Source organism: Oncorhynchus masou, chromosome 16 (assembly GCF_036934945.1).
Source record: "Oncorhynchus masou masou isolate Uvic2021 chromosome 16, UVic_Omas_1.1, whole genome shotgun sequence".
NCBI classification, from domain to species: Eukaryota; Metazoa; Chordata; class Actinopteri; order Salmoniformes; family Salmonidae; genus Oncorhynchus; species Oncorhynchus masou.
This window is the reverse complement of record NC_088227.1, coordinates 15,547,879-15,567,381: the sequence shown is the minus strand read 5'-3', so window position 1 is coordinate 15,567,381 and position 19,503 is coordinate 15,547,879. Positions and strand designations below refer to the sequence as shown.

General features: G+C 46.1%; 1 protein-coding gene across 2 annotated transcripts in view; it reads right to left on the bottom strand.

Moving 5' to 3' along the window:
- The window catches only part of lama2 (laminin, alpha 2), a 160,474-nt gene that overhangs the window by 133,279 nt on the left and 7,692 nt on the right, over positions 1-19,503 (bottom strand). The gene's annotated exons all lie outside the window — the stretch shown is intronic.

Below are 19,503 nucleotides of genomic sequence, written 5' to 3'. Positions count from 1 at the left end.
AAGACTGGGCCCATTGCTCTGAAATGGCTCCCAGCTGTTCCTCCAGATGTCCAGGCCAAATGAACTGTGAAGAACATCTGAAAACTGCAGAAAATTAGGTTTTACGGATGCCTATGAGGAACTCTGTGGCGCGATAGCATTGACATTCACCAGCTGATGAAGGTCTAAGAACACTGGCCTAACTGTTAAAAGTCAAATGGTGAGGTAGTATGGTAGCGTACAACCTCTAAAATACACTGGGCCCTACGCTCTGGAACTCGAAGTACTACTTGGTTAAAGTCCGTCCGAATCTTCATACCACCTATAGGTGTTTTCCCCTCACTCAACCAGCCACTAACACAGGCTGATTAATAAAACAGTGTCTAGCTCCATTTGCAGCACCACATTTAACACAGCAGGGACTGTGAGCGGAGCAGTTGCCCGAAAGCATAGGGGTGAATATCAGTACTGGAGCAAGGCATTTGACTAGGTTTGAAGAGACATGAAATCACTGTATCATGAGGCTGATACTTACAAAGGGACCTTAGAAGACGCAACAGAGCTCTGAATGAGGACGGTTCCACTACGTTCTATAAGAGTTTTTCTCAACGGACGGCAATTTCTCTTCGCTTGTACCGAGGTCAAGATTTCAAATTCTCATCAGAGGCAACAGAGGGAGGAATAGTCACGGAATAAGAAAGGACTATCATCAGCTATTATCATACTTTACATTATTACTGTATAATCTAAATGTCAATAGTTATGGCTAAGTACCTCGTACTTAGCGGCACTGGGTGTCTTTTAACTGACACAAGGTGTATTTTTAGGCATTGATGTTCACATACAGACAGTTGTGTCCCACATACTGTTGCTCTATTGATTTCCAACAGTGATAAGCCAAACAGGCTACAGTATGTATGCGGCTAGGGGACCTGCTACTGCTATTGTACGTTTGTATTTTATTGAATAAGGAGAGGGTGAGTTTCTGATCGTGGGCCTGAGTTTGATATATGAAGTATGGATGACAAGGCTGGGCTGAGTATATCTCTCCATGCTCTCTCCAGCCTCGGATCAATACTACTGTGGATGCAGCTCCCATTCACATCATGCTTCTGCTGATTCTTCATTCAAGTTGATAAAACAAATGATTGTTTCATGCTGACTCTCCCGCTAGAGTTGTCTGCCAGATTCTTAGAAAGAGATGGATCTTTCTCGCCTATCATCTAACAGTTTTCCAAGTGTGGTTCTTTTCCCTTCATTGAAAATGAATGCCTGGCCTACAAAGTCTGACCGGCTGTCACACCCTGACCATAGTTTGCTTTGTATGTTTCTATGTTTTGTTTGGTCAGGGTGTGATCTGAGTGGGCATTCTATGTTGGATGTCTTGTTTGTCTATTTCTATGTATGGCCTGATATGGTTCTCAATCAGAGGCAGGTGTCTCTGATTGTCTCTGATTGGGAACCATATTTAGGTAGCCTGTTTGGTGTTGGGTTTTGTGGGTGATTGTTACTGTCTCTGTGTTAGTTTGCACCAGTATAGGCTCAGTCACTTTGGATTTTCTTTTTTCCTTGTTTTGGAAGAGAAGAGAACGTGAGCCGGGTGCGCCATTCTCCTAGCGGCGATGGTGCAAAATCCATCAACACGGTTGGTCCCTGGGATTGGGCTGGCCAACACGATTCGGTTTGCTTGGAAGGAAAAGGAGTTGGAGCCTTTAGGACGGGAAACTTTTGGAAGGACAATCTTGATGGGGATTCTAAAGCTGACGGTGAAGGACGTGTTTTGCTTCCAAGGCAACTCGTTGGAGAGAGCATACGACGTGGCACTACATACAGAGGAGAAACACGATGATATCCTGAGAAGGCAAGAGCAGTGGGAGGTGAGAGGTCGATGTGCCACTATGAAATAACAAGCCTGGCGAGGAACAACTTTAGGGTTGTAACTGTCAACATTTACAACCCATACGTTAAGGACGAAGAGGTGAGGGCCTTTCTGGGGAGATACATGGATAACGTCTCCTCAGCAAGGCACCTCAAAGACTCTCTTGGGTTTTGGAATGGGAGGAGAGGAGAGGCTTCCAGGCCCTCCTCAGGGAGGACCCAAAGGGACATGGTGGCTACCTCCATCCTCCTGCTATGTTCTCCCTGGGAGCTGACAGGGGGACGTTGTTTTATGCACGTCAGCCTCCATTTTGGAGGCGCTGTATGGCCTATGGCCACATCTTCGCCTCGTGCAGCACAAGAAAATGCAGATTTTGTGGATCTGGGGAGCACGAGGCGAGGGATTGTGACGAGCCTAAGGCATGCCACGGGTGTGGCTCGTCAGCACACCTGTGGCGGGGGTGCCCGGCTCGTCAGAGGTCATACGCGTCTGTGGCTGGGGGGGAGCAAGAGCGGGGGATGGGGGAAGAAGAGGAGGGGAAGGAAGCACGCCTCATGACCAGAGTACAGGCCCAGAGAGGAAGGTCGCAAGGAAGGAGGAGGAGCAAGAAGCGGCGGATGGAAGAGAGAAGGAAACGGAAGGCACGGGAGTAGGAGAACCAGGAAAAGCGGCGGAAGAAGGCAACCGAGTGGAGGAGCATGAGAGAGAAGAAAGCAAGGGAGGGGTGGTGGAGAAGGAGACGTTGGAAGAGCAAGTGGAGTGGGGGGAAAATGCCCTGGTGGAAGAGATGAGGGGTATGGTGGAGGAGCTGGCGGGGGGGGTGGTATCTCTCCACTGCCGCCATCACCGAAGAGGAGGGTGCGATTGGCCGACAGTGAGAGAGAGGGGATGGCCAAGAGAGCGATGGGGGTGGGAGAAACCTTTGGGTTGCTGCTGGTTTCCCCAGGCCCTCAACTTCTGTTGGGTGGGGACACACATAACAAGACCCAGGACTGGGTACAGGAGGAGGTGGGGAGTTTTTAGTTTGGGGACTCAGCCTCCCCTATTTTTTTCCAAACCAGCTGCAGCGCTGGGGGGGGGAGGAGTGTGGGAGTAGACCCAAGGTGCAGGGCACCCCGGAGCCAAACACTATTCCTGGGTTGGCGAGTTGGAGGAAGAGGGGGGGACATCGGGAGTACGGATGGCGTTATCACCGGTAGATATGGAGCATGGGCGCATCGGGTGAGTCTCCTGTTTTAGTTTTTTTCTGTCTGGGTTTAGAATTTGAGTGTATTACGTGTTTTTATTTTATTCTTTCATGGGGTCTAATTTTACTTTTGTTAGTTTAAATGTAAGGGTTTTAGGGGATTTTGTGAAGAGGAGGGCGGTTTTTAGTTATTTGGAGGGTGTGGGGTTTGATTTTTGTTTTTTACAGGAGGTTCACCTGAGGGATGGAGGGGATGTTAATAGGTTTAAGAGGGAGTGGGACAAGGGGGAGTCGGTTTGGGGTATTGGGGGGGTGCACTCATCGGAGGTAGGGATTTTGTGTGGGCACAGGGCGGTAAAAGTGGAGGGTTCTTTTGTGGTGATGCAGGGGAGGGTTATAGGGGTGGATGTCACGATAAGGGATTGTAAATTTAGATTAGTGGTGGTGTATGGGCCACAGGTGGTGGCAGACAGGAGGGAGATGGTGGACTGTCTGGCGCCCCTGTGTGTCTAACAAATAGGAAATTAGTGATAGGGGGGGATTTTAATACAGATTTAGGAATAGGGGGGGATAGCAGTGCAGGCGCCATCACCGGGTTAACTAATGGCTTGCCATGGTCTGGTTGATGGTGGCCTGCACACTACTCCGAAAATGGCCGGTCCTACATGGCGCAACTCCAGGGGGGTTGCGTGGAGTCTCGACTATATTTTTGTACCCAGGTCTTTGGGTAAGTTGTCTGGGCGGCTGTTGCCTGTTTTCTTTTCAGATCACGACGGGGTGCTCCTGCAGGTGGGGTCGCCAGTCTGCCTCTTTGGTAGGGGGTACTGGAAGTTAGATCGGGATGTGCTGGAGGAGCAGGCTTTTGTTGGCTTTTTTGGGGTTTCTTTTGGAGGCTTGAAGGCCTCCGGTCCATGTGCGGGGGGGTGTTAGAGTGGTGGGAATTAGTTAAGGTGAGGATTAGGGCTTTTATAATAGGGTATTGCAAGAGGAAAAAAAGGGAGGAGAGGAGGGAGGTGGATCGTATCCAAAGGTTAATTGAACTCGAGTACGAGGCAGGCAACCTCGGCGGGTCGTTTGACTGGGAGAGATCCGCAACCCTAAAGGTGCAGCTCAGGGAGTTGCAGGAGCGGAAGGCTCGAGCTTTCCTGGAGCGTGCGCATAGTGGCTTTCTAGAACACAATGAGACTTGTTCTGCTATGTTCTTTAAGTCAGTTAGGGCCAGATAGAGTAGGAAGGTAATGCATGGCGTTAGGGAAGAAAATGGTAGTATTGTTAGAAAACCAGAAGAAATGGTCAGGGTGACAACTGATCATGTCCAAGGTTTATTTAAGGAAAGGGAAATAGATGTAGAGCAGGGAAATGTGTTTTTAGAACACTTGTCCAGGCGGTTGCCGGAGGACATTAGAGAAGTGATGGAGGCCCAGATTTCACTAGAAGAGGTTGAGAGCGCTCTTAGGAGGATGGGAAAAGGGAAGGTGCCTGGGATGGATGGGCTGCCGGCTGAGTTTTATCTCAAGTTTTGGGGTATACTTGGACCAGTGGTCCTCGACGTCTTGAAGGCCATTCTTGAGACAGGAGTCCCGGGGGGGGATCAATGGCTGTTGGTGTGCTGTCACTTTTATATAAGAAGGGGGAAGTAACAGACCTTGGCAACTGGCGGCCGTTGACCATGCTGTGCGTAGATTACAAGCTACTTGCAAAGGTTTTAGCAGACCGGTTGCGTACAGCCCTTCCCTACGTTGTCCATGAGGATCAGACGTGCGGGGTAGAGAGCCGCTCTACTAGATGGAACCTACAGTTAATCAGGGACTCCATCGCTTGGGTTGAAGATAGAGGCCTGCCTTTAATGGTAGCAGCACTAGATCCGGCGAAAGCTTTTGATCGCGTGAATAGATATTTTCTATTCAGAGTGTTAGGTTGATTAGGATTTGGGGAGAAGTTCATAGGATGGATTCGTACATTATATGTCAGAGCGGGGTGTCGAGTTAGGTGACGTTTTTGACCTCTCGTCTGGGGTCAGGCAGGGGTGCCCACTCTCGGCTGCCCAGGGGGTTATCTCTCTGAGGTTTCTCGGGGTCCATTTTGAGACCTCCGGCTCAGCGACGCTGAACTGGAACATGGGTATCGCAGTGGTACAGAGGAAGCTAGCGATGTGGAAGGCTATTTGTCTTTTATGGGCAAGGTCCTGGTCCTAAATGTGGATGTGTTGCCATCTCTTTTGTATTTGGCGTACATCTACCCATTGCCGGCTTGTCTGAGGAGGCCTCTAGTGAGGCTTGTGTTTCAGTTCATGTGGAGTGGCAGGTACGAGTGGGTCGCCAGGGCACGCATGCTCTGTCCCATCGGGGAGGGAGGTAAGGGGGTACCACATCTCCCTCTCAAGCTGGACGCAATTTTTGTTTCTTTCTTGTTAACGGAGCTTGCTCATCCAGTGATACACCCGTCCGGTTACCTCCTGCGGGTGTTCTTCTCGTATCCGGCAAGAAGCGTAATGGTGTGGTCTAGCACGGGTCCTCGGGCGGAACAGCTGCCGTGGCACGCGCACCCTGAGGTTGAAGTTGCCCGAGTAGGTTTAGATCACAGGCACCTGTATGAGGAGGTCAGACAGGCAGGGAGTCTGGCGCCTGTAGTGGGCATCTCGTTAGTGGTCTGGGAGGGAGTGCAGGCGCGGGGCCTGGACAACAGGCTCAAGGACCTGAATTGGTTGAGGCTCCACAAGTGCATAGTTTGGCGCAATCCCCCACCTGTCCAAGATCCTCTTGTGGCAGGGAGGAGACTGTGCGCCATGTCTTTTGGGACTGTGCCTTTGCCGGAGTAGTATGGGCTTGGGCTAGGGCACGGGTGTTGTTAGGTTTGGTAAGAGGGGATTTTGTATTGACGTGGGCCAGGTTAGAGAGAGGTGTAGGGAGAGCGAGAGGGACGGATAGGGACAGGTTTCTGCTCTGGCTTCTTAAACGGGGGCTGTGGGAAGCCAGGCAGAACATGGTGAAGACAGGGAGAGATTGGGGGGTGGAAGGGATAGTGAGGCGGGTGGAAGGAGATTTGAGGGGGTGGATGAAGAGGGAGGAGAGGAAGTGGGGGCAGCATGCTGCCCGGGAGAGGTGGAAGGGGGGTTTAGGGCTGGGTGTCATTTAGATTTGTAAGCGGATAGATAAGGGACAGGGAGAAAGGGAAAGGTAGTTTGTAGGATGACTGGGAGGGAAGATGCTCCCCTGAGGTTTTGTTTGGGGATTTTATTTAGTTAAATTAAAATACCATTATTGAAGTATGAATGAAACACCACAACAGGACCAAGCGGCGTGGTAACGGACAGCAGCAACAGCGGCCAAAGACACAGGACACTTGGACATGGGAGGAAATCCTCGACGGGAGAGGACCTGGGCTAAACCAGGGGAGTGTAGCCGCCCCAAGGTGCAGCAGGAGAAGAGGCAACAGGAGCAGCTCAAAGAGGAGTACTGGACATGGGAGGATGAGTTGGATGGTAAAGGACCCTGGGCACAGCCTGGAGAACATCGCCGCGCCAAAGAAGAGCTGGAGGCGAAGAAGGCAGAGAGGCGCTGGTATGAGGAGGCAGCACGGCGGCGTGGATGGAAGCCCGAGAGTCAGCCCCAAAACTGAATTGCAGTTTATATAAGGAAATCAGTCAATCCAAATAAAAAAATTAGGCCCTAATCTTTGGATTTCACTTGACTGAGCAGCGGTGCAGGCATGGGTGGACCTGGAAGGGCATAGGACCACCCACTGGGAAGCCAGGACCTGCCAATCAAAAGGAGTTATTCCACACACCAGGGCTTTATTACAGGTATAAATACTTCTCAGTGTCATCAGGTGTCCGGGTGGCTGCTCTCAGACGATCCCGCAGGTGAAGAAGCTGGATGTGGAGGTCTTGGGCTGGCATGGTTACACGTGGTCTGCAGTTGTGAGGCTGGTTGGACGTACTGCCAAATTCTTTAAAATGACATTGGAGGCGGCTTATGGTAGAGAAATTAACATTCAACTATCTGGCAACAGCTCTGGTGGAAATTCCTGCAGTCAGCATGCCAATTGCACGCTCCCTCAAAACTTCAGAGGCATTGTGTTGTTTGTCAAAACTGTACATTTTAGAGTGGCCTTTTATTTTCCCCCAGCACAAGGTGCACCTGTGTAATGATCATGCTGTTTAATCAGATTCTTGATTTGCCACACCTTTCAGGTGGGTGGATTATCTTGACAAAGGACAAATGCTCAATAACAGGGATGTAAACAAATTTGTGCCTCAAAAAATAATTTTTGTGCATATGGAGCATTTATGGGATCTTTTATTTCAGCTCATGACACATGGGACCAACACTTTACATGTTGGGTTTATATTTTTGTTCAATATATAAATTATTATTTGGGCATCTTTACTACAGAAGGCTGTTCAACTGTTAACACACACACAGTGCTTTTAACCGCTACTGTTTTCAACTTATATATTTGACATACATGATTACATTGTGCATGTTCATTTATACAGCAATTATTATTCAATCATGTCCTCACCGGGATTTGAACTCACAACCTCTTTGTTCAAGGCATTCTGAGCTTTCTGCTACACCACCATGTCTGTGTCAATTGTCAGTTAATCAGACTATTCTATTCTATTAATATTAATCAGACTATTCTCTTTGATTTACTTATTTAAGCAATTCTATGTTTTTCTGTATAGTTGTCTAATGTTGGTGGGGCATATTACTTTTAATGTTACTCCTTAATCACTATGATCAATCAAATATTTGTCTTGAGTATACCTTTATTAACAGAGCTGAGATTTACTTTGAAGTGCAAAGTGTAGCAATACAGGTGAAATCAGTTATTGATACAGACATGGAGGCGTAGCAGGAAGATTGGAATGCTGTGAACCAAGAGGTTGTGAGTACAAATCACAATTGAGAGGTTGAATAATTTTTACTCTATAAATTAAGATGCACAATGTAATCGTCTGTCAAATATGTAAGTTGAAAACATTGTATATGATAAAAGCACTCTGTGTAACTAGTTCCGCAGCCTTTTAATAAAGTAAGATGCCCAAATAATAATTTCTAGTTAAATGAACACGAGACAATTTGAGCAAACACATAATTTTAAGTTGACTGAATTCTTGCCTACGTTTTCTCATGTTGGAGCTAAGTTTGGGCTAACTAAAAATGCTATGTTCAGCTAACACTTTGACTGAAAAGTTGAGTAAATCAAAAAAACACCTGTGGAACCAGTTACTTAATAATATTTAGTTGAAACAAGTAGATATTTTTTACAGTGTACAACAACATATAGGCTCGGGACAATAGGCTACTTCCGGACTCCCTGCTCTCCCAGTTTTCACACCCTGATCGGTTTTACCTGTCCTTGTGATTGTCTCCACCCCCCTCCAGGTGTCACCCATCTTCCCCATCATCCCCTGTGTATTTATACCTGTGTGCTCTGTTTGTCTGTTGCCAATTCATTTTGTTTGTTAGGTCAACCAGTGTTTTTGTTCTCAGCTCCTGCTTTTCCCAGTCTCTCTTTTTCTAGCACTCCTGGTTTTGACCCTTGCCTTTCCTGACTCTGAGCCTGCCTGCCTGACCACTCTGCCTGCCTCTGCCCCTGAGCCTGCCTGCCGACCTGTAACTTTGCCCCACCTCTGGATTGTTGACCTCGTCCTAAACTGCCCCTGAGCCTGTCTGCCGTCCGGTACCGCTGCCCCACCTCTGGTTTACTGGCCCCTGCCTACATTGACCTGTCTATTGATTGCCCCGGTTGGAATATTAAACCATTGTCAATATGACCTGTCTGCATCTGGGTCTTAACTTAATTTGTGATAGTAGTTGAAACATATTGAACAGTGAAGAAGGCCCTGCTCTGACATATGCCAGCAGACTGTTTGGTTGTCCTTGAGATCCGTGTCCACATTAGACAGTTTAATCCTGATGCTTAATGTGTCTGGTAAAAAATGAGTACATCTTAAAGGGGTCACGCAGCTGCCCATTGATTGATACGGCAGTATTTATTTTTCAACTTGCCTGTATTCATCATCGTGGCAGGGTGCACCTTTAACACGCTACATTATATCTACTCAATGCCAAAGCCCAGTGGTGTAGCACTCAATCACTCCTCTAGATGGGTCACCTGTCCAGTCCAGCCCAGTCATCAGCCTTCGCCTCAGATGTGTGTTTGTGCGCTCGTGTGTTTGTGTGCACTCTCCAACACACATCAGTCTCACACTGCACACGTACTGCAGGGGATCGATACAGGTCTGACACAAGGACAGCATCACCACGACAGCCCCAAAGAGGGATACATATTCTCAAATAGAAATCCAACTAAAAAATCCATCCATAAGATGAAATATACATTTTGGCATAAATGGTGATGGCTAGCAAAGCTCACTATTACATATGGATTAATGCAATGCAAAGCTGCTGCTTTTCTTGCTGATAGCAACATTCTATTCCAAAAAAAAAAAAATCCATTAGCTATTGTTTATACCCTTTCTTCTTTCTCAAGGGCTGTTAGTGTGATCACATCCCACACTGGGTGATGAGGGATTGAGAGTCCCACCAGACAATTATGGAACAGTTAAGACCTCTGTAATGCAATCTTGAGAGGGAGGAGAGGGGGTTGGAGCCCCCACCACTGACTAGCAGGCTTTGATGAAACAACATGCCGTTTCCCTAGTAACTATATCTGTGGACATCCGCTAAGAAATGAATGACTTCCTTAATAGAGGATAATGACACTTGTAATTTGCAATTGGACAAGATTTTTTGTTGTTGTTGTTTTTTTTTTGTTTTAGCAATCAGTCATTCATTAGCGTGTTGAAAGGCAGGATGAATGTTCTTTGGTTTCTTTCCTTTGGACATGGATTCAGAGAGACGTCCAGGGAGGGAAAGAAAATATGAGGCAGACAGACAGACAGGAAGCAGGATGTTATACTCTAAAGGCCACATCCATGTCCTGAAGTGCTCTAGGATTACACTGAAAACACAGATCCTGACTTCCTAGACTATCAACGAGTGAAAAACAGAAATGAAAACATGCATGGATATGTAGCATGGATGGGATCAAGGCCGAATAAAGACCAGTCTGATGTCTTTGAGCAGCAGGCAAATATTCTGCAAGCTACAAAAACAGAACTTAAACAGCTATATCACTCCTTCCACAAATAGCCATAAAAAATATCCCAACGGATGAATCAATAAAAAACGGACCTTTCGCATCAAGTTGGAATACATCCACATCATTGATGTACATTTTCTCTGTAGTTGTAGTCCTATATGTCATTGTCATTGCATTCTCCATCATAATCAACACCATCATCATCATGACCTCCATCATGATCATCCCAATTAGGCCCTATTTCAATTATCGTCATTTCAGCATAGAGCAGCTGTAAACACGGGCATTTTTTTTTCAGTTCACGAGACATTATATTATCTGAATTCCCTTTTAAAGACAACATGAATCCCACATGGGATCAATGAAGGTGAGACGCCTGAACTGTGAGCAGCATCTGAAAGTCTTTCAAATGCCTGCTGCACTTCAAGAAGAAATCCACTCATGGTGCCTTCAATCAATGTTTGATTTACTGCCTTGAACAACACACTGTCACCAGATGTAAGATTCATCATATTCAAGGTTGCACCATAACAGAAACAAACCATAACTAAACCCAGTCTTCTTCCTAGAACACAAATACAAAAGGATAGAGCTCTTAGAGCGCACAATCTCAGGTTATTACACAACACTTAGGAAATGAAGTGTCTTTATTGAACAGTTATTTGACTGTTTTAGATTCATTTTTCTCTCTCTAAATGGAGTCATTGTAATCATGAGCATAGCGAAATGTTGTTGTGTGTGAATTTAACCTAAGTTACATTCCTTTACAGGTGTTGTGTAGTTTTTACTCTCACAAAGTCCTCCTATAGTTATAACTAACTATTGTATAAAACGGTACAATATCCTATCCTTATTCAGGCTACTTTTCTTCAGTCTATAAACATTTACAAGTTCACGTAAGACCATCAATTGATCATTAGAACCTATTTCAAATGTAACAAATGTTGATTGGAAGTGTGTGAGTGTTTAGGTTCGTGATAAATACAGACCCAGACCAAATGTTTTCCTGAAAGTGTTCACAAGCAAACCTCAGACTTGTAAACAGGAAAGCATCCGGTTTAGACCTTAATCTTGGAAGCAATACAAGCTGTCTAGACATGCCGAAGTTCACTGGGTTCCTCATGCAGGTCAAGACTATTCATGGGACCACAAAAGACCCTGATGGCAGGCAAATGGACAATACACACACACACACACACACACACACACACACACACACACACACACACACACACACACACACACACACACACACACACACACACACACACACACACACACACACCCATAGCACTTGTACATCCTCAGCGATCACACAGGTCGAGTTTGATTGAATGTGAACACACATACACACCACAGGAGGCTGGTGAGAGGTGGACAGCTCCTAATAATGGCTGATATCATTACAATGACCCCAGTCCTTCCCGTATAAGGTACCACCAGCCGCCTGTGATACACACACATAAACACACAGTGCATGCAACAATCTCAGTTTAGTAGGATTCCAATGTACAGTATCGGAGAGGGAATAATTGGGAAGCTCCACTTGGGTTGTTTCATCTGCTCTTTCACTATCGAAAACACAATTCTCTTAAATTACATACCACCAAAATGAGGTTGCATTCTATTTCATTTTATGTCAAATAAAGAGGTGCAGTCAATCTGAAAAGTCATTTCACTCGACATTGACAGAAGCACAGAGTAATTTCAGTTAAATTGGCACTGATTAGCTGCCATTACTAAGTAATCATTCAGTCAGAGAAACCCAGGGTGTGTTCAGGGCAAAAAATGTAAGAATTTCAATTGAAATTCATATCGAAAATTATAGTAAAAAGGATGTGTCAGACCCAAGTGCATACCACACAGCTAAATATATATATTTAAAATTCATGAAATTTCAAAGATCTTAAAGGGATACTTCTGGATTTTGGCAATAAACTTCCCCAGAGTCAGATAAACTCTTGGATACCATTTTGTGTCTCTGCGTGCAGTTTGAAGGAAGTTGCTAACCAGCATTAGCACAAGTTCTAACTAGCATGCTAGTAGATACCCATAGACATCCAGTCATTGCGGTAACGCTAGTAAGCCTTGGCTCACGAAACTACCTCTAACTTCCTTCATACTGGACACAGAGACATAAAATGGTATCTACAAGTTCATCTGACACTGGGGAAGTAGTATCCCTTAAAGTATCCCTTTAATAGGAATCTTAAGAAAGCGCTAGATCATACGCTCATTCCTCAAATGTTCTCTCCCTCCTATGGTTCTAAAACAAAACATATTAGTCAAGCTCCTGAGGACAGTTTACAAGACTATAGTCCCCCTACTGTAGTCGTATGCTATAGTGACAGGTATTTCCACAAGTCAACTGGATAGAAACAGATTTGAAGATCAACCAGTGCAACAAAATTATTTGATATGAGCTCGTAATGGTGCCGATGTGACATTCCACCAACTGTGATTCTATCGCAACTGCCATCAGGAGCTGACTGAGAGAGAGAACACTTGAGACTTTGTTACTTCATCAAATTCACACGTACACTTTTCTATGACAATAGATCTTCTCTCAGAATTCATGTCTGAAAGTGATTTTCCCCGTCCCCCCCCTACTCCCCACCGCCCCTCAAGACTGGGGCCCACTGGAATGTCCTATGACAACAAGTGTGTCTTTCCCAACAGCTCTGAGACAACACTACCCACAGTCCTTGTCCGTCAGTGATAGCACAATCATAAAATCATCTGAATGCCTACTCTTCTTCTATTAATGGACGATATTAGCCAGGCAGGTCACTCTCCTCCCTCCCTCACCTTACCCTAGCTGCTCCTCTCCTCTCTCGTCCCCTCCACAGTAAGTGGTCACTGTGATTTAACGCGGTGCGGCCCAGTCATCGGTAAATCTCCCGTGAAGCAGCCTGTGTCCGGCAGTAGGATCCCCAGGGTGATTTAACATGGTAACCATCCCAGTTTCATTAGGACTCGACCTCTTACAGGGCTGAAGCACTTCCTCATGACAAACCCAGCCAAGGCCAAAGCAAACAAGCCAATGCTCCTTACATGTTTATAAAAGGAAGTAGTGGATAGCTCTCCCTCTGCTGATTTACAATGTTACGAGCATATAGATATGACTCAAACAACTTCATTAATTCCAACGGATGTTAGTTGTTTGGTTCTTCTTCAATTCAAATGAGAGGGATTGTAGTTTGGTTCAAATGCTAATAGAATATACTGTAATCCATGATCAATGACACATAGGGCAACATTTGTATTTGTAGTTTTATTTGATGTCCTATTAAGAGCAAGATAGACATGGGCTAGTGATGAAACTCCCCTCAATTTCAACATGAATGATGACAGCATGAATGATGTATGGCAAAGCAAACAGGTTTCTACACTACAGTAGCCCTACAAGCCAAATGAGAAAGATATATAAAGATATACAGTATCAATTGTGCAGTAATTTCCTAGGCCACACAACCTGCAGTATTCCTTGTTCTGGAGAGCTTGTTTCCCACTGCAGTTTACTGTGTTTTCCTGATGGAGATTAACAATATGTAGTAAACTGGTATAAATTGCAGGTTTTACTGCAAGTAAAGATGCTGCGAGTAGTAATTCACATATTCCGTTTGACAGCTTTTTAGCAGATTTTTGCCCATAAAATGCTATAGTTCATAAAAGCGACCAGACTGCCTTTATGGCGGTCCTTTCGTCAAATGAGAAAATGTAAGAAAATATAATTAGAATAGAACATCTGTTCGCTCTAAAGACCATTTTGTTTAAAGCGTTGAACACTGCAGTTAAAGGTCTGACTTCTAGATACTTTACTTTATTGCTTCTAAAGCGGTGCGCATGGCCCTGTAGGGGCCCATCCTGCTGCTCTGATGTGGATGGTTTGGGCCCCTGGAAGAAACACCTGTCAAAGTGCCTTTAAGTGAGGAGGAACCCCAGCCCCACCTCTATCTCTATTCCCAGCCCCACCTCCAGCTCTGGTCCCAGCCCCACCTCTATCTCTAGTCCCAGCCCCACCTCTATCTCTAGTCCCAGCCCCACCTCCAGCTCTGGTCCCAGCCCCGCCTCCAGCTCTGGTCCCAGACCCGCCTCCAGCTCTGGTCCCAGACCCGCCTCTATCTCTGGTCCCAGCCCCACCTCTATCTCTGGCCCCAGCCCCACCTCTATCTCTGGCCCCAGCCCCACCTCTATCTCTGGCCCCAGCCCCACTTCTATCTCTAGTCCCAGCCCCACCTCCAGCTCTGGTCCCAACCCCACCACCAGCTCTGGTCCCAGCCCCACCTCCAGCTCTGGTCCCAGCCCCACCTCTATCTCTAGTCCCAGCCCCACCTCCAGCTCTGGTCCCAACCCCACCTCCAGCTCTGGTCCCAGTGTAACAGTATAACTTTAGACCGTCCCCTCGCCCATACCCGGGCGCGAACCAGGGACCCTCTGCACACATCAACAACAGTCACCCACGAAGCATCGTTACCCATCGCTCCACAAAAGCCACGGCCCTTGCAGAGCAAGGGGAACTACTACTTCAAGGTCTCAGAGCAAGTGACGTCACCGATTGAAACGCTATTTAGCGCGAACACCGCTAACTAGCTAGCCATTTCACATCCGTTACACTAGCCCCACCTCCAGCTCTGCTCCCAACCCCACCTCCAGCTCTGGTCCCAGCCCCACCTCCAGCTCTGGTCCCAGCCCCACCTCCAGCTCTGGTCCCAGTCCCACCTCCAGCTCTGGTCCCAACCCCACCTCCAGCTCTGGTCCCTGCCCCACCTCCAGCTCTGGTCCCAGCCCCACCTCCAGCTCTGGTCCCAGCCCCACCTCCAGCTCTGGTCCCAGCCCCACCTCCAGCTCTGGTCTCAACCCCACCTCCAGCTCTGGTCCCCTTTGACTATTAGATATTCTTATTGGCACTATAGTATTGCCAGCCTAATCTCGGGAGTTGATAGGCATGAAGTAAACAGCGCTGTGCTTCAAGCATTGTTTGCGTGTTGTTTGAATGAATGTTTACGAGCCTGCTGCTGCCTACCACCACTCAGTCAGACTGCTCTATAAAATATCAAATCATAGACTTAATTATAATAAGAAATATTATAATATATGAGCCTTAGGTCATTAATATGGTCAAATCCGGAAACTATCATTTCGAAAACAAAACTTTTGTTCTTTCAGTGAAATACGGAACCGTTACGTATTCTATCAAACGGATGGCAACCCTAAGTCTAAATATTGCTGTTACATTGCACAACCTTCAATGTTATGTCATAATTATGTAAAATTCTTGCAAATTAATTACGGTCTTTGTTAGGAAGGAATGGTCTTCACACAGTTCGGAAGGAGCCAGGCGGCCCAAACCTCTGCATATTCCCTGACTCTGCTTGCACTGAACGCAAGAGAAGTGACACAATTTCCCTAGTTAATATTGCCTGCTAACATGAATTTCTTTTAACTAAAAAAATATACAGTACTTGTGTCCCAGCCCCACCTCCAGCTCTGGTCCCAGCCCAACTGCTATCTCTGGTCCCAACCCCACCTCCAGCTCTGGTCCCAGCCCCACCTTCAGCTCTGGTCCCAGCCCAACTTCTATCTCTGGCCCCAGCCCCACCTCCAACTTTGGTCCCAACCCCACCTCCCAGCTCTGGTCCCAACCCCACCTCCAGCTCTGGTCCCAGCCCCACCTTCAGCTCTGGTCCCAGCCCAACTTCTATCTCTGGTCCCAACCCCACCTCCAGCTCTGGTCCCAGCCCCACCTTCAGCTCTGATCCCAGCCCATCTTCTATCTCTGGCCCCAGCCCCACCCCAGCTCTGGTCCCAATCCCACCTCCAGCTCTGGTCCCAGCCCAACTTCTATCTCTGGCCCCAGCCCCACCTCCAGCTCTGCTTCCAGCCCCACCTCCAGTTCTGGCCTCAGCCCCACCTCCAGCCCCACCTCCAGTTCTGGCCTCAGCCCCACCTCCTGTTCTGGCCTCAGCCCCACCTCCAGCTCTGGCCTCAGCCCCACCTCCAGCTCTGGCCTCAGCCCCACCTCCAGCTCTGGCCCAGTGAAAGTCCAGCTGTCTAAACGGTAAACAGAATGTGGTCAGGGGGCTTCTGTTTGGCTAAATAAATAATGCCATGGAAGAAGAGGTGACTCAGACTATCTGAAAGGACAAGACCAGGAGAAAAAGTGTGTCTGCGTGTGTGCATGTGCGTGCGTGTTGTGTCTTGTGTAATGGATAATTATGTTCCCCGACATAGGATGCACAACAGGTAGTGGGAACAGAACAGGAGTACCACAGTGGAGGGGAGAGAACATTTGGTGGTGTGCCTTCCAGAAGTTCTGTTCCTGTTACTCTACTCAAGTCTGGGCTCTGGCCTGGGAGGGGCCTCACTGTTTCTCCACCTCCCACACCCTTCCTATCTCTGCTTGGGTCAGTCCAAAGGCCACATGCATTTTTCCAGTTTTACATTCCAAGTATTCTGTTCCAGTCATCAATCAAACAAGACATCTATTTACCACAACATTTACAGGACACAAATGAAAAATGGTAAAACCATTTAGTCCCCCCCCCCCGCTTCTCTCAGTCTCAGCAGCATCGTGGACGCTGTGTACTCTCTACTTTCCCCTACAGTAAAGTTTCTCTTCCAAGAACAGCATGCACTCACATCTGTATTTTCAATTACACTATAGAGTTCCCAGCCTGGAGAATGTTGTTATTTCCTTTGATTATGGCCAGAAAGCTTTTAAACAGTGTATCCCAGAGAATATTCACTTTCTACCTTCCCCTTAGTAGACCTCTATGGAAAAAAGTACTGATCATCTCACTTTACCAGAATCTCCTCTGTACTACGGCCCTTAGAGAGTACAGCAAATCCACTGAACAATCTCAGCCATCTGAATCTAACTCAATTCGAGTGAGTTACAAAAATACAGTGGGGCAAAAAAGTATTTAGTCAGCCACCAATTGTGCAAGTTCTCCCACTTAAAAAGATGAGAGAGGCCTGTAATTTTCATCATAGGTACACTTCAACTATGACAGAAAAAATGAGAGAGAAAAAATCCAGAAAATCACATTGTAGGATTTTTAATGAATTCATTTGCAAATTATGGTGGAGAATAAGTATTTGGTCAATAACAAAAGTTTATCTCAATACCTTGTTATATACCCTTTGTTGGCAATGACAGAGGTCAAACGTTTTCTGTAAGTCTTCACAAGGTTTTCACACACTGTTGCTGGTATTTTGGCCCATTCCTCCATGCAGATCTCCTCCAGAGCAGTGATGTTTTGGGGCTGTTACTGGGCAACACAGACTTTCAACTCCCTCCAAAGATTTTCTATGGGGTTGAGATCTGGAGACTGGCTAGGCCACTCCAGGACCTTGAAATGATTCTTACAAAGCCACTCCTTCGTTGCCCGGGCGGTGTGTTTTGGATCATTGTCATGCTGAAAGACCCAGCCACGTTTCATCTTCAATGCCCTTGCTGATGGAAGGAGGTTTTCACTCAATCTGGCCCCATTCATTCTTTCCTTTACATGGATCAGTCGTCCTGGTCCCTTTGCAGAAAAACAGCCCCAAAGCATGATGTTTCCACCCCCATGCTTCACAGTAGGTATGGTGTTCTTTGGATGCAACTTAGCATTCTTTGTCCTCCAAACACGACAAGTTGAGTTTTTACCAAAAAGTTCTATTTTGGTTTCATCTGACCATATGACATTCTCCCAATCTTCTTCTGGATCATGCAAATGCTCTCTAGCAAACTTCAGACGGGCCTGGACATGTACTGGCTTAAGCAGGGGGAGGAGGGGGAACAGGATTTGAGTCCCTGGCGGCGTAGTGTGTTACTGACGCTAGGCTTTGTTACTTTGGTCCCAGCTCTCTGCAGGTCATTCACTAGGTCCCCCGTGTGGTTCTGGGATTTTTGCTCACCGTTCTTGTGATCATTTTGACCCCACGGGGTGAGATCTTGCATGGAGCCCCAGATCGAGGGAGATTATCAGTGGTCTTGTATGTCTTCCATTTCCTAATAATTGCTCCCACAGTTGATTTCTTCAAACCAAGCTGCTTACCTATTGCAGATTCAGTCTTCCCAGCCTGGTGCAGGTCTACAATTTTTCTTCTGGTGTCCTTTGACAGCTCTTTGGTCTTGGCCATAGTGGAGTTTGGAGTGTGACTGTTTGAGGTTGTGGACAGGTGTCTTTTATACTGATAACAAGTTCAAACAGGTGCCATTAATACAGGTAACGAGTGGGGGACAGAGGAGCCTCTTAAAGAAGAAGTTACAGGTCTGTGAGAGCCAGAAATCTTGCTTGTTTGTAGGTGACCAAATACTTATTTCCACCATAATTTGCAAATAAATAAATAAAAAATTTCTGGATTTTCTGATTTTCTGGATTTATTTTCTTCTCATTTTGTCTGTCATAGTAGAAGTGTACCTATGATGAAAATTACAGGCCTCTCTCATCTTTTTAAGTGGGAGAACTTGCACAATTGGTGGCTGACTAAATACTTACTGTATGCTCTGATCTTCATCTTCATGGCCAGGTCTGCTAATCAAAAATACATTCTAATTTAGTCATAGTATACCATTAGTTGATGAATCTACTAGTTAATTGGATCATTTTTTTATTCAATAATCAAGCATTAGCATGAAGTTGACAAGTCAGTGGTGTTTTCTGTACATCATAAATTTGTGCAGTATGCTGTTGATAGGTAAAGTCATCTAAAGCTGAATTAGTCTACCGTTTCCATTGAAGGGACCTCAAACAAGACAATGTAATTTCTTAGATGAGTTTTAGAGTAGAAATAGCCCATAGAATAAGTTAAGTGTATGACAGTGAGAAAAAGACAGACTGCCCGCTGTCATGGTGGTGGTGCTACTGTATTTCATCCTCTTGTCAAGCCTAGATTAAATTAAGTCCAAACTAGAGAGATAAACACGCGCGAAGGACAGTGTTCAGACTTCCTTTAGATCAAGGACAGTTTCATTTTCGGCTCACAGCTCTGTAATATCAAATAACAACTCATCTATTAATTACAGCAACAATGGATGTTATTAAGGTTAGAATATCAAAACTCTAAAGTGATTAAACAATTAACCGGTTTAAATGGTAGTCAGGCTAAATAGTCTGAAGTCCGACAATATGTGGGACAGTTGGTAGGTAGCAGAGAGAGCAATAAGGCTATGACTTAATATACTGTAAGGCATCCCTTTAGTAAATGTGTAAAGTTAGCTTGTTTCTCAGATGCTTATTTCATCCTGGCAATCATGTAACTGTGATATTTATAGCTTTGCCAAAAGAAATAAGACCCCGATATTCCAAATATCTAAATCACAGGAATGTGATGGTGTAACGGTTTTCTTGTG